The sequence below is a fragment of the Salvelinus sp. IW2-2015 genome, unplaced genomic scaffold, assembly GCF_002910315.2.
Source record: "Salvelinus sp. IW2-2015 unplaced genomic scaffold, ASM291031v2 Un_scaffold1212, whole genome shotgun sequence".
In the NCBI taxonomy this organism is placed as follows: Eukaryota; Metazoa; Chordata; class Actinopteri; order Salmoniformes; family Salmonidae; genus Salvelinus; species Salvelinus sp. IW2-2015.
Window position 1 is genome coordinate 193,195 of NW_019942780.1, and position 12,173 is coordinate 205,367.

General features: G+C 40.1%; 1 protein-coding gene and 1 long non-coding RNA gene across 2 annotated transcripts in view; both read right to left on the reverse strand.

The window, feature by feature from the left end:
* Window positions 1-1,834, reverse strand: part of LOC112070052 (mitochondrial inner membrane protein OXA1L-like) — a 7,904-nt gene extending 6,070 nt beyond the window's left edge. Inside the window, 1 exon segment of the mRNA XM_024137454.2 lies at window positions 1,745-1,834. The gene's annotated coding sequence lies outside the window, so the exon portion shown is untranslated.
* Window positions 1,835-7,045: 5,211 nt separating this feature from the next.
* Window positions 7,046-11,839, reverse strand: LOC139024224 (uncharacterized). Its single transcript, XR_011475511.1, has 2 exons — window positions 11,755-11,839; window positions 7,046-7,719 (listed from the first exon to the last, which is right to left on the reverse strand). It is a non-coding gene; the product is annotated as an uncharacterized lncRNA (long non-coding RNA).
* Between the last annotated feature and the right edge of the window lie 334 nt (window positions 11,840-12,173).

The window sequence follows — 12,173 nt, forward strand, 5'->3', positions numbered from 1 at the left end:
AGGTGCGCGGGTATGATGTGATCAGGGGCCGGCGGGTATGATGTGATCAGGGGCGGCGGGTATGATGTGATCAGGGGCGGCGGTATGATGTGATCAGGTGGGCGGTTACGGTCAGGGCGGCGGGTATGATGATCACGAGGGGGGTGGGGCGGCAGGTATGATGTGATCAGCGGCGCAGGTATGATAGGATGTGATCAGGGGCGGCGTAGCCTAGTGGTTAGAGCGTTGGACTAGTAACCGAAAGGTTGCAAGATCGAATCAAGCCGCCCCTGATCACATCATACCTGCCGCCCCTGATCACATCATACCTGCCGCCCCTGATCACATCCTCACATGGTCTCTCCTATCATTGCTATGCGGATGATAGGACACACAACTACTTTTCTCCTCCCCGCCCCCTTCTGACACCTAGGTGGCGACACATCTTTGCGTGCCTGGCAGACATCTCAGCTTAGATGTTGTGCTTGGACCCGTGACCCTGGACAACACCCGGTTGTTCTCTGTAAACAAAGCAGTGACTCGCTCCTGCAGGTTCATGCTCTACAACATTCGTAGAGTACTACCTTTCCTCACACAGGAAGCCGCGCAGGTCCTAATCCAGGCACTTGTCATCTCCCATCTGGACTACAGCAACTCTGTTGGTTGGCTCCTCGCATGTGCCATCAAACCCCTGCTACTTAACCGGAACGCTGCATCCTGTCTGGTGTTCAACCTTTTTAAGTTCTTGCATGTCACCCCGCTCCGCCGCACACGCCACTGGCTTCCAGGTGAAGCTCGCATCCACTACAAGACCTTGGTGCTTGCCTATGGAGCAGCAAAGGGAACTGCCCCTGCCTACCGTCAGGCTATGCTCAAACCGTACATCCCAACCAGAGCACTCCGTTCCGCCACCTCTGGTCTCTTGGCCCTCCCACTCCATGGGCAGCACCCGCTAAGGCCAGTCAAAGTTATTCTCTGTCCTGACACCCCAATAGTGGAACAAACTTCCCCCTAACGTCAGGACAACGGAGTCCCTTCCCATCTTACAAAAATATCTGAAACCCTACCTGTTTGAAGAGTAAATTAAATAAGTCACGGCTCCCCCGACGACTCCCTCAAAAAAGAATAAGGCACTCGTCTTTTCCTACTTGCACTGACTTTGTTGATAAATACTTTGTTGAGGGAAAATGTACTTGATACGATTGTGATGTGTTGTCTCACCTAGCTATCTAAAGATGAATGCACTAATTGCAAGTAGCTCTGGATAAAAGCGTCTGCTTAACGACTAAAATGTCTCACCTACAACAATAGCTCCCCACCACGGCACACCCATGTCCACATGCATGAATTCCAGTAGGTTTTGGACCAGGCCCACGGGGGTGGCGCTCCCCAGGCCCAGCTCTGATAGGCTCAGCTCTACTCCCACCCCCCGCAGAACATCCACTACGGTTGGTGCAACCTCAAACACCTGCTCAGTGATTGGCTGTGTGTTTATAGAAGCGGAATCTAAGACTATGGTGCTGGGGGTGGATGCTTCCAGCACTGGAGATTCCGTGGGAAGGGTTTCACTTGGGATCTGAAAATATAATACCTCTTTCACAAACCAGGTGGAAGGATTTCCAAAGGGACAAACTATTATGACACAGGAAGTGTCTTGGATTTTGACCACATTTTTCAAGGTGTAAACACCAGAGCATGGTTTAACGTAAAATAATTTGAGAGAGGATCAGACTAGTTACTGTATTTCACATTGACACCGACTCACCTGTGAGCTGTTGTGCGTGACAGCCACGGCACTGACCAATAAGAAACTCCCATTGTGACGTCGACCAAGAACAGCTCTAGTCGATGGACTCCTACATTCTACTGCTGTGTGAAGATGGGACCTCTGTAGAAGGGACACACAATAACAAGTTAAAATCAGGTGAAGATGCACTACAACTTTCTGATCCACTTTACTTTGTGGCTTATTGTAGGATAGGATGACTTAGACAATGCAGCAGTAAATGCAGCATGATGACACACATGCAAAAGTCTGTTTCTAGCCAAGTTAGCTGTATTGTGGTTTGGTTTCAAATGGTCAGACCACCATAATTGTATCACAAATCTCAATAAATATTGACTTTGGGGCAGATGGAGGTGCACAAAGTTATTACTTACTTGTCATGATCATGTTTAGGCCAAGGTTTTCTATCATAGATCTAAAACTACATGCCACACACAGGATATAATATTGTAGCTACGTATGTATGCATAACATTGTTGATGTTATCAAGGCTGTGTCTAGTTAATGTTAGTTAAGTAGTTAATGGCTCATATGGGATCAGAAAACCAGTGTGTCTGGTGTGACCACCATTTGAAGAGATACAAACAGGCACAGACATGCATACACACGTACACATGGATTTTGTGTTGTAGATATGTGGTAGAGTAGTGGCCTGAGGTGTTGTGAATGTATCGGTTTTAAAATGTTATAACTGCCTTAAATTTTGCTGTACCCCTGGAGGAGTAGCTGCAGCCTTGGCAGCAGCTAAATCAGGATCCATAATAAATACAAATGCCTCATACAGCACGACAGCTCCTTCGCATAGAGTTGATCAGGCTGTTGATTGTGGCCTGTGTAATGTTGTCCCACTCTTCAATGGCTGTGCTAAGTTGCTGGATATTGGTGGGAACTGGAACATGCGGTCGTACACGTCGAACCGGAGCATCCCAAACATGCTCAATGGGTGACATGTCTGGTGAGTATGCAGGCAATGGAAGAACTAGGATATTTACAGCTTCCAGGAATTGTGTACCGATCCTTGCGACATGGGGCTCCGCATTATCATGCTGAAACATGAGGTGATGGCGGTGGATGAGTTGCAGGACAACAGGCTTAACATGCTGACCTGACCACGTGCGAGTAGATTTTGTCCACCCACACGAGATCAGGACACGTAGGTTGAAATATCAACACAAACTGAACCACTTATATTAATTCAGGGACAAGTCAAAAAGCATGTAACATTCATGGCAATTTAGCTAGCTAGCTTGCTGTTSCTAAATCATTTGTCCTGGGATATAAACATTGGGTTGTTATTTTACCTGAAATGCACATGGTCCTCTCCTTCAACAATTAATCAACAAATAAAACTGTAAACTGAATTAGTTTCTAGTCATCTCTCCTCCAGGCTTCTTCTTATGTTTGACTTTATATGGCGAGCAGTGTGGTCAGTATGTAAAGATCTCATCACGGTACCTGAGCATTCAAATTGCCATCGATAAATGCAATAGTGTTCATTGTCTGTAGCTTATGCCTGACAATACCATAACCCCACCATAGGGCACTCTGTTCACAACGTTGACATCAGCAAACCGCTCGCCCACACAACGCCTSACATGTGGTCTGCGGTTGTGAGGCAGGTTGGACTTACTGCCAAATTCTCTAAAATGGATGTTGGAGGCAGCTTATGGTAGAGAAATTWACATTCAATTATCTGGCAACAGCTCTGGTGGACATTCCTGCAGTCAGCATGGCAATTGCACGCTCCCTCAACTTGAGACACTTGTGGCATTGTGTTGTGTGACAGAACTGCATATTTTAGGGTGGCCTTTTATTGTCCTCAGCACAAGGTGCACCTGTGTAATGATCATGGTGTTTAATAATCAGCTTTTTGATATGCCACCATGTCAGTTGGATGGATTATYTTAGCAAAATCAGAAATGCTCACCAACAGGGATGTAAACAGTTTTTCACAACATTTGAGACAAACTCTTTATGCATATGGAAAATGTATGGGTTCTTTAATTCAGCTTATGAAACATGGGACCAACAGTTTACATTTTTGTTCAGTGTAACTAACATGTCATACATAACTGTCTGAACATGACAACTTGTGTATGCAGACAGTTGGACCCGGACTGCTACCAACAATGTTATAGCTTTGCAAACATACGTAGCTGCAATCTTATATCCTGTGTTTCCTGTGTTTGGCATGTAGATATTTGATATAAAGGTGTAGGCTAATTCACTTAACGTTAGCTCAACATTGACTCAAAGTCACAGAGCCATGCACGAAGTCGGGCGTGCTGTTTAGAATCGCTGTTAACGCTTGCTGTCAGAYTAACACATGAATTCAACAGCACAAAGACATGAACAAGTCAAACCTGGTTCCATCTCTCTGTAAATGAATGGTTCCCCGGACTTGGTCTTCCAGCTTGTCTTAAAAAACATATCGTTAGCGAAACCGGAGTGACCCAACTCCTGATCGCAGYCATGTTGGAATGGTTAGTGAAACAACTGCTGGTACGGAAAGTATAAATGGACAAACCACGTGATCCAAAAAATTAATGATCAAATAGTTTAAAAATGTATCTAAACTAGCTAAATAATTGGTATATTTTACTCACATAAAATATATGTAGGCCGATATGGATCTTACTGTTAAATAATTCAAATGTATTGAAACGTTCAAAGAGAAAGACAGTAGGTATAACGTTATATGTTCAAGAGGCTAATTTAGTTTGTTTTCTCTCTTATCTGTCAATTTTTTTGTCAAGACTGTTTTTAATCTGTAACTTCCCTGTGTTGTAGTATGMAGATATTATGATGGAAGTCCTCTATTACAACGAACTACACTAAACAAAAATATAAACGCAACATGCAACAATTTCAAAGATTTTACCACAGAACAATGAGACAGATATTTCACCAGATGTATAAATGTGAAGCATCCACTTGGCGTTTCCATTCCCTACCAAATATGGTAGCGAGAGGAAGCCCAGTGGCCGGTAGTGGGAGAAGATGGAAAGAGATGGATTTTGGCAGATATTCTGCACATTTTCTCATCGATAAAAAATTTGATCTCAGTAAAATGTTCTATTTCCAAAACTATAATCTGTTACGAACAGAGTGCACTAAGTCTTGTAGACTTTACCCTTTACCAAAGTTTCAGAAAATTGCGTTGTTTAGGACAGCAAAGGCGAATTTAGTTATTGCGCACTTCACAAAGTGGGCGTTCCCTAATGGAAAATATGCAAATACACTCTAGAACGTATCAATAGGATTTCGCAAGCTCAGGCTTGGCTATGCCCACCCCCGTGCCTGTTCTGTCCACTCTGACTCATTTGTTGCCATTGGAAACAACAGGCTATCTTTGGTTAGTTATACAAATCTTTGATTTTACTGAGTTACAGTTTATATAAGGAAATCAGTCAATTGAAATAAATAAATTAGGATTAATATATAAATTAATATATGGATTTCACATGATTGGGAATTAAAAAAGGTAGGGGAGTGGATCAGAAAACAAGTCAGGATCTGGTGTGACAACCATTTGCTTCATGCAGCGTAAAACTTCTTCTTTGCATAGAATTGATCAGGCTGTTGATTGTGATTGTGTTCATTGCCCGTAGCTTATGCCTGCTCATACCATAACCCTACCACCACCATGGGGCACTCTGTTCACAACGTTGATTTTGTATTATTCAACATTTTCAGCGGGTGCTGCAGCACCTTCAGCACCCCTACTTCCCGCGGCTATGGACATACTGCCAAATTCTCTAAAGCGATATTGGAGGCAGCTTATGCTAGAGAAATGAACATTAAATTATCTGGCAACAGCTCTGGTGGACATTCCTGCAGTCAGCATGCCAATTGCACGCTCCCTCAAAACTTGAGACATCTGTGGCACTGTGTGGCAAAAGGGCACATTTTAGAATGGCCTTTTATTTTCACCATCACAAGGTACACCTGTGTAATGAWCATAATGTTTAATAATCAGCTTCTTGATATGCCACACCTGTCAGGTGGATGGATTATGTTGGCAAAGGAGAAATGCTCACTAATAGGGATGTAAACAAATTTGTGCACAAAATTTAAGATAAGTAAGGTTTTGTCCGTATAGAAGATTTCTGGGATCTTTTATTCCAGTTCATGAAACATGGAACCAACACTTTACATGTTGCGATCATTTTTTTTGTTCAGTGTACATTGAAAAATAGCTCTGGTAACTTGTTATTACTATGAGCCTGTCAAATGAAGGCCTCGGAGGGATCAAAATAGATTWTAGAATCATTARGCYTATATTTGTTTAAGTAGGCCTTACATCAATCATAGATGTCAACCAAGATTCTGATGTCATAACGTTTGCAGTGTAGTTTACCATAGACTGGAATATATTTAAACTTCTGAATGCAAAATTCATTAAGGGAAAGGGGGATACCTACTCAGTTGTACAATTGAATGCCTTCAACTGAAATGAAATGTGTCTTCCGTATTTAACCCAACCCCTCTGAATCGACATCCACGTCTTCCGCGCCCGGGGAACAGTGGGTTAACTGCCTTGCTCAGGAGCAGAACGACCTATTTTTACCTTGTCAGCTCTGGGATTCGATCCAGCAACCTTTTGGTTACTGGCCCAWCGCTACCTGCAGCCCATTAAGCCATATAGACTAGCCTAATTATGGCGCATTCAATGCCGTCTCATAATTATTTATTTTTGTTGCCTACATAAGTACTGCACTGGCTTTAGTTATTTGTATACTTTTTGGCTTAAGGGAAATTTGAGTGCTGTGTTTCAAGGATCATTGACAATGAAAAACATCAACAACGACTCCGCACCTGGCTGTGCTTCTTATATCAGGTTTCAAGCAAGACATCTGTCAAACACAGACCCAACTGTAAACAGACCGAAGGAAATCATAGTTGAAGGAAAGAAACCATATGTAAACACAATTAAGGATAGGCAACACTATTAATTGGATAGGCTACATTCAATATCCAAAAAGTAATATATATATTTAGGCTGCAGTCGAACACAGCACAGTAGGTCACAATAAACAATGTCACTGGACATTCACCGTTTCCCAATAATAAATGTACATGAAGATTCACCAATTGCTCCATATTGCTCCATACACTCACCTTTGACAAATCTTGACCAGACCAACAGAGCAATGGCATGATACTACAAAAGGTATGCAACTCTGAGAGCTGGAGTTTCATTTAATTCCTATAAAAAGGTTGAAATATTGAGCTGCGGTTATATTAACGAGGTCATATAAAATCTGACTTTAAAAATACTTAAGGAMACATGTCAATTTGATTTTATTGTAAAAGGGTCTTAACATAAATATTCCATCAGTTATATTCAWCATTGGTTATGGGGTGTGCCTACCATGGGGTGTGCCTACCATGACTGGAATGAGAGCTATGTATCTCTTAGTTTCTGTGCCAGATGGGTGTAAAAGTATTCCTACACTCTTAAAAAAAGGGTTCCTCTGCTGTCCCCATAGGAGAACTCTTTATGGTTCCAGGTAGAACCCTCTGGGGAAAGGGTTCTACATAGAACCCAATAGGGTTCTACCTGGAACTAAAGGGGTTCTACCTGGAACCAAAAATGGTTCTTCAAAGGGATCTCCTATTGGGACAATCGAATAACCCTTTYAGGTTCTAGATAGCACCTTTTTTCTACAAGTGTAGGAGCCACTACCTCAGAGCAGGTTATGAAATATGAGCTGGCAGTCATCAGCCACTCAGGTGTGAGCATCAGGCACACAAAGCAGAAGTTTTTCATGCAGAGAACATTCTTGCAGCCGGTCTTGTCGTGCTCCACCCGTTGGCCACAGGTAGGGCAGGCACGAATGGCGGGACAGTCGGAGACCCCCTGTACCTGGTGCAGAGTGGTGGTTTTGCAGTTCCAGGTCCTGGTTGATGCAGCCATCGTTGTCAGAGCCGGGGGTGGGACCTTTCCACTGCTTTGCATGGAGATTAATTAATATATAGAGATTAACATTTGGTATGGCTACTGATATAGACTATGCCTACATAGCTAAAACCATGTCTAAACAATGAAAGACCACTGAATAAAACTAAGCTKAATGTAATGAATCCAAGCTTACTTATTTTATTGCAGACTCTCTCTGTCTGCTCTCATGTCCTTTAGCAGTGTTTGGAGATATGCTTTTTTCTCACTTCACATCATTCTTTCCCACCTCTATTCTCTTTGTAACAGACTGAAACTAGTTGGCTAATGTAGCTGTTAGTGGCCATTGTTAATGTCACTTTCCATGAGATCTAACGTTCAATTGGCAGTTCGTTTTGAGTAACTTTGTGTCCCCAATGGGGCGTAACAGACTCAGTCATATGTTCAATTCCTATTCTATAGTTGACCATTTTTCTTCTATACTCTTGAATTCCTCTTCTACATTGTTGAATTCCTATTCTATACTCTCCAATTCCTCTTCTATACTCTCAAATTCCTCTTCTATGCTTTTCAATTTCTCTCCTATTGTCATCGCTGCCTCTTCCAATGTTGTCTACCCATGTCTTCAATTCCTCATATATTCTCTTCCATTCCATTTGGATTATTTTCTTCAATTCCTCTTTTATTGTCTTCCATTCCTCTTTCATTATCCTCAATTCCTCCTCTATTCTCTTCCATTCCTCTTCCATACATTTCAATTCCTCTTCTTTTTTGTTTAATTCCCCTTGTATTGGTTCATCTGGAGCACATGCTTAGAACTACAGGGGGAAATGGATTCATACATTTGACTGTAATTGGTCAGAAATGAAGGATACATATTTCAGTTTAGCCAAGGAGAATAAATATTTAGGGCCACAGTTCTACATGGATCAAACAGGAGCTGTTGATGCCAGGATAACTGAAGACATCAATCGCAGGATCCTTTAAGATAAGTGATGCTACTGTAAGGGCTGACTGTAGGACAGTTATTTTAAAAAGTAAAACATAGTTAACTTACATTTATTGTACATAAGCAGATATGCACTCTGGGATCTATTGGAATTAGAAAAAATAATATTAGAATTGTAATTTTACAAAGAAGAGGGCATGGGAGTTTGGCATGCTGTTCTCTGGAAATGTGGTAGGTTTGCAAAGGAAACACACCCACACACACACAACCTGACGACATGGAAAAACACTGACATGTTACCTTTCATTATTCATGAGACTGATTGATTGTGGGTTGGGCTGGAAGAGAGGTGCCGTATATATTACAAATAGTAAACAAATATATGGCCTCGGATGGGTATGGAACCACTGTATATTGAGGAAGTGGGGTCTATGGGTGGTGTTTTATTACATTCTGATGAGACATCTTTGACATCATCTTTGACATCATCTTCGACATCATCCTTAACATCATAATTGACATCATCCTTAACATCATATTTGACATCATCCTTAACATCATATTTGACATCATCCTTAACATCATATTTGACATCATCCTTAACATCATATTTGACACTGAAACAATCAATATTCAATTCAATAAAAAAAAAAAAATCTTACCCGTCTGACTTGTGTCATCAAAGACACAAGTCAGTTGTGATCATCATGGGACTTGATTGTAGCCGTGTAATGACCACCTATTAGACTCCCCACATGGTCCACAACCGCATAGAGTTCATAGTCACAGTTCGGTTCAGACATTGGATAAATCAAAAGGACCAATAAGAAGGAGAGWWATAACGGAACCTTCTGRTTTCCTTTTATACTGCTGCTGTTCTCTTAGCCTAACCTGACTGAATTAATATACAAATGTGTCRCCTATTTGAGAATGTGTGTTATGAAAGCACGTGTCAAATACAGAAAGTATCTCTAAATACCTTTTGTCTGTAACATGTGAGGAATGTCCACACAGCAGTCCTTTTTGACATATGACTTACTGTGGWMGTCAAACTCAAACCTCTTGAGTAGTGGAGTTAGAATCTCTGGGTGATGTACCATCTTACATACCTGTAGACACAAAACAAACACTTACTATCAGTCCTGATTAATATAACCRCTAGAAGGAGACAGTGTTATACAGTGCTACTACCTTACATAGTGAAAAGCATGTTATCTTTTGGTACAATTATTAAGGATATKGATTGAGTATTCCAAATATCACAACTCACAATGTTTGCATGTGTTTTCTCATCGCATTGGTCACAGTACATCCCACTGATGGTTGAAGACTTGAAAAACTTCTCAAACCCTTCCCTCTGAAACACAACACAGACAGTTTACAATCATTCTCTGCTCCATCAAAAAYGTTAGAAATGACTAAAATACTTGTAAGTGTATTTACCCTACCACACTGTAGTTTCCTTCCATTGAAAGGGGCAGTGTCCAAAATGGTCCAGTTTCATCACTGGTCATRTGACCTTTAAAAGACGTGGTAGTTCGTCCTAAATGTCCTTTGAAGATCTAAAGCCAAAAATATGTAATATGTAACATATAGCCTTGCCATGTCAAACATGTTCAGTTGCAGGTTTTTGTCCAAAATCATCTCAGTATAATACATGATAAAGTACCTGAGACACATAAGGATTGACCTTGCTTAAAATCTCAAAATATTCAGCAGCATCACGTTGCGCGAACACTGGGTGGAAAAAGATATGACGAGTCAAACCAATCTTGCGGTAGGTCATATTACAAAGGATATACGTTTCAATAAATTAATATGATTATTTAAATGCTATGAGAGCACCTGTATATTTATCAATGTTACATAAAATACAATTCTCAGCAGGATATCTACAGTAAGCTCACCATTTCCAATACCCAGTAAGGATGCCATGTCTTTTGTGTGAGGTTCACTTGTCTTTAAAGTCGTAAATAGGTATTTCAGGTGAAAATCAACAGTCTTCTGATCTGGACCACAGACCTCCTCTGTGAGGAGAGATGTGAGATCTTTAGCTTCTCTATTTATATKATYAWTCTCTTTAAAGATATAGATTTTTAGATTGTAATCATTGTGTTAAGAGGGACTAAATCCAGTGCAGAAAATGTCAATATTCAAACCTTTCCACAGCCTCTCTGAAGTCCTTAGTCATGAAGAGGACCTGCAGCACACTGTTCAAATAACACATTGCCCCTTGATTATATAAGCCATTGTTGTCTCAAATAAGAAAAGAATGAGGAATGATTGTAATACTATAACTCATCCACCTCAGTGTGTCAGCATGTAGGCCTATAATGGCTCGAACTTAATTGCTAACCTAATATGAGGTCAAGTTTAATTTAAAACCTCTTTACAATGCTGTTATCACATCCTTTCTTCTTTGGACGATTTTCCTAGGAATTATTTTTTTCATTTTCCATGTCCGAATAATCTTCATAAAAGTTACCAAAAAAAATGCATGTTATGGAGAAAACGTTCACAATCTGTAAGATGTACGTTATACCACTTAATTTGGAAGAAGACATACTTTAATGACATTAACTGTCTTAGCCATACCTTATTGTAAACAAATAGGTTAATAATAAAAACATTATTATTACAACATTAACAATTATAAAATTATACAAATAATTATAACAACAACAACACTAATAAAATAATTCAACAATAATTGTTATAWAAATCAAGTTACGTAGCTCACATTATTATTATTATGAGCATATTATTATTATTGGTGTTTTTATTAATAGGCTTACCATTATTATTATTTTTAACCCTAACCTTCCCCCTAACCCTCAGAGGTCTTGAAAAAGAAGGGTCAACACTGCAAATATTGACTCTTTGCATTAACTTCATGTAATTGTCAATAAAAGCCTTTGACACTTATGAAATGCTTGTAATTATACTTCAGTATTCCATAGTAACATCTGATAAAAATATCTAAAGACACTGAAGCAGCAAACTTTGTGAAAATTAATATTTGTGTCATTCTCAAAACTTTTGGCCACGACTGTATACATGATTTGATTACTCCATTACTGTTTCATGTAGGCAACATTTGACCACTGTAATAACACTGCAAAAAAAACAAAGGCCTACCATAACTCAAAATCGATTTCACAGATTTTTCAGCGCAATGGCAGATCACTCAACAGACCCAGCTTCGAGAAAGAAACTGACGCACATGGCTTTTAAAAAATTCACTTTCGATTTAGATTCACTTTACCTCACTTACTATCTAAATGGAGGACCCAGATGTGCCTATTCCATACGACCTTTTTTAAAAGAAAATATAAAGAGATGTTATTAATAATTCATATACAGTGGGGAGAACAAGTATTTGATACACCGCCGATTTTGCAGGTTTTCCTACTTACAAAGCATGTAGAGGTCTGTCATTTTTATCATAGGTACACTTCAACTGTGAGAGACAGAATCTAAAACAAAAATCCAGAAAATCACATTGTATAATTTTTAAGTATTTAATTTGCATTTTATTGCATGACATAAGTATTTGA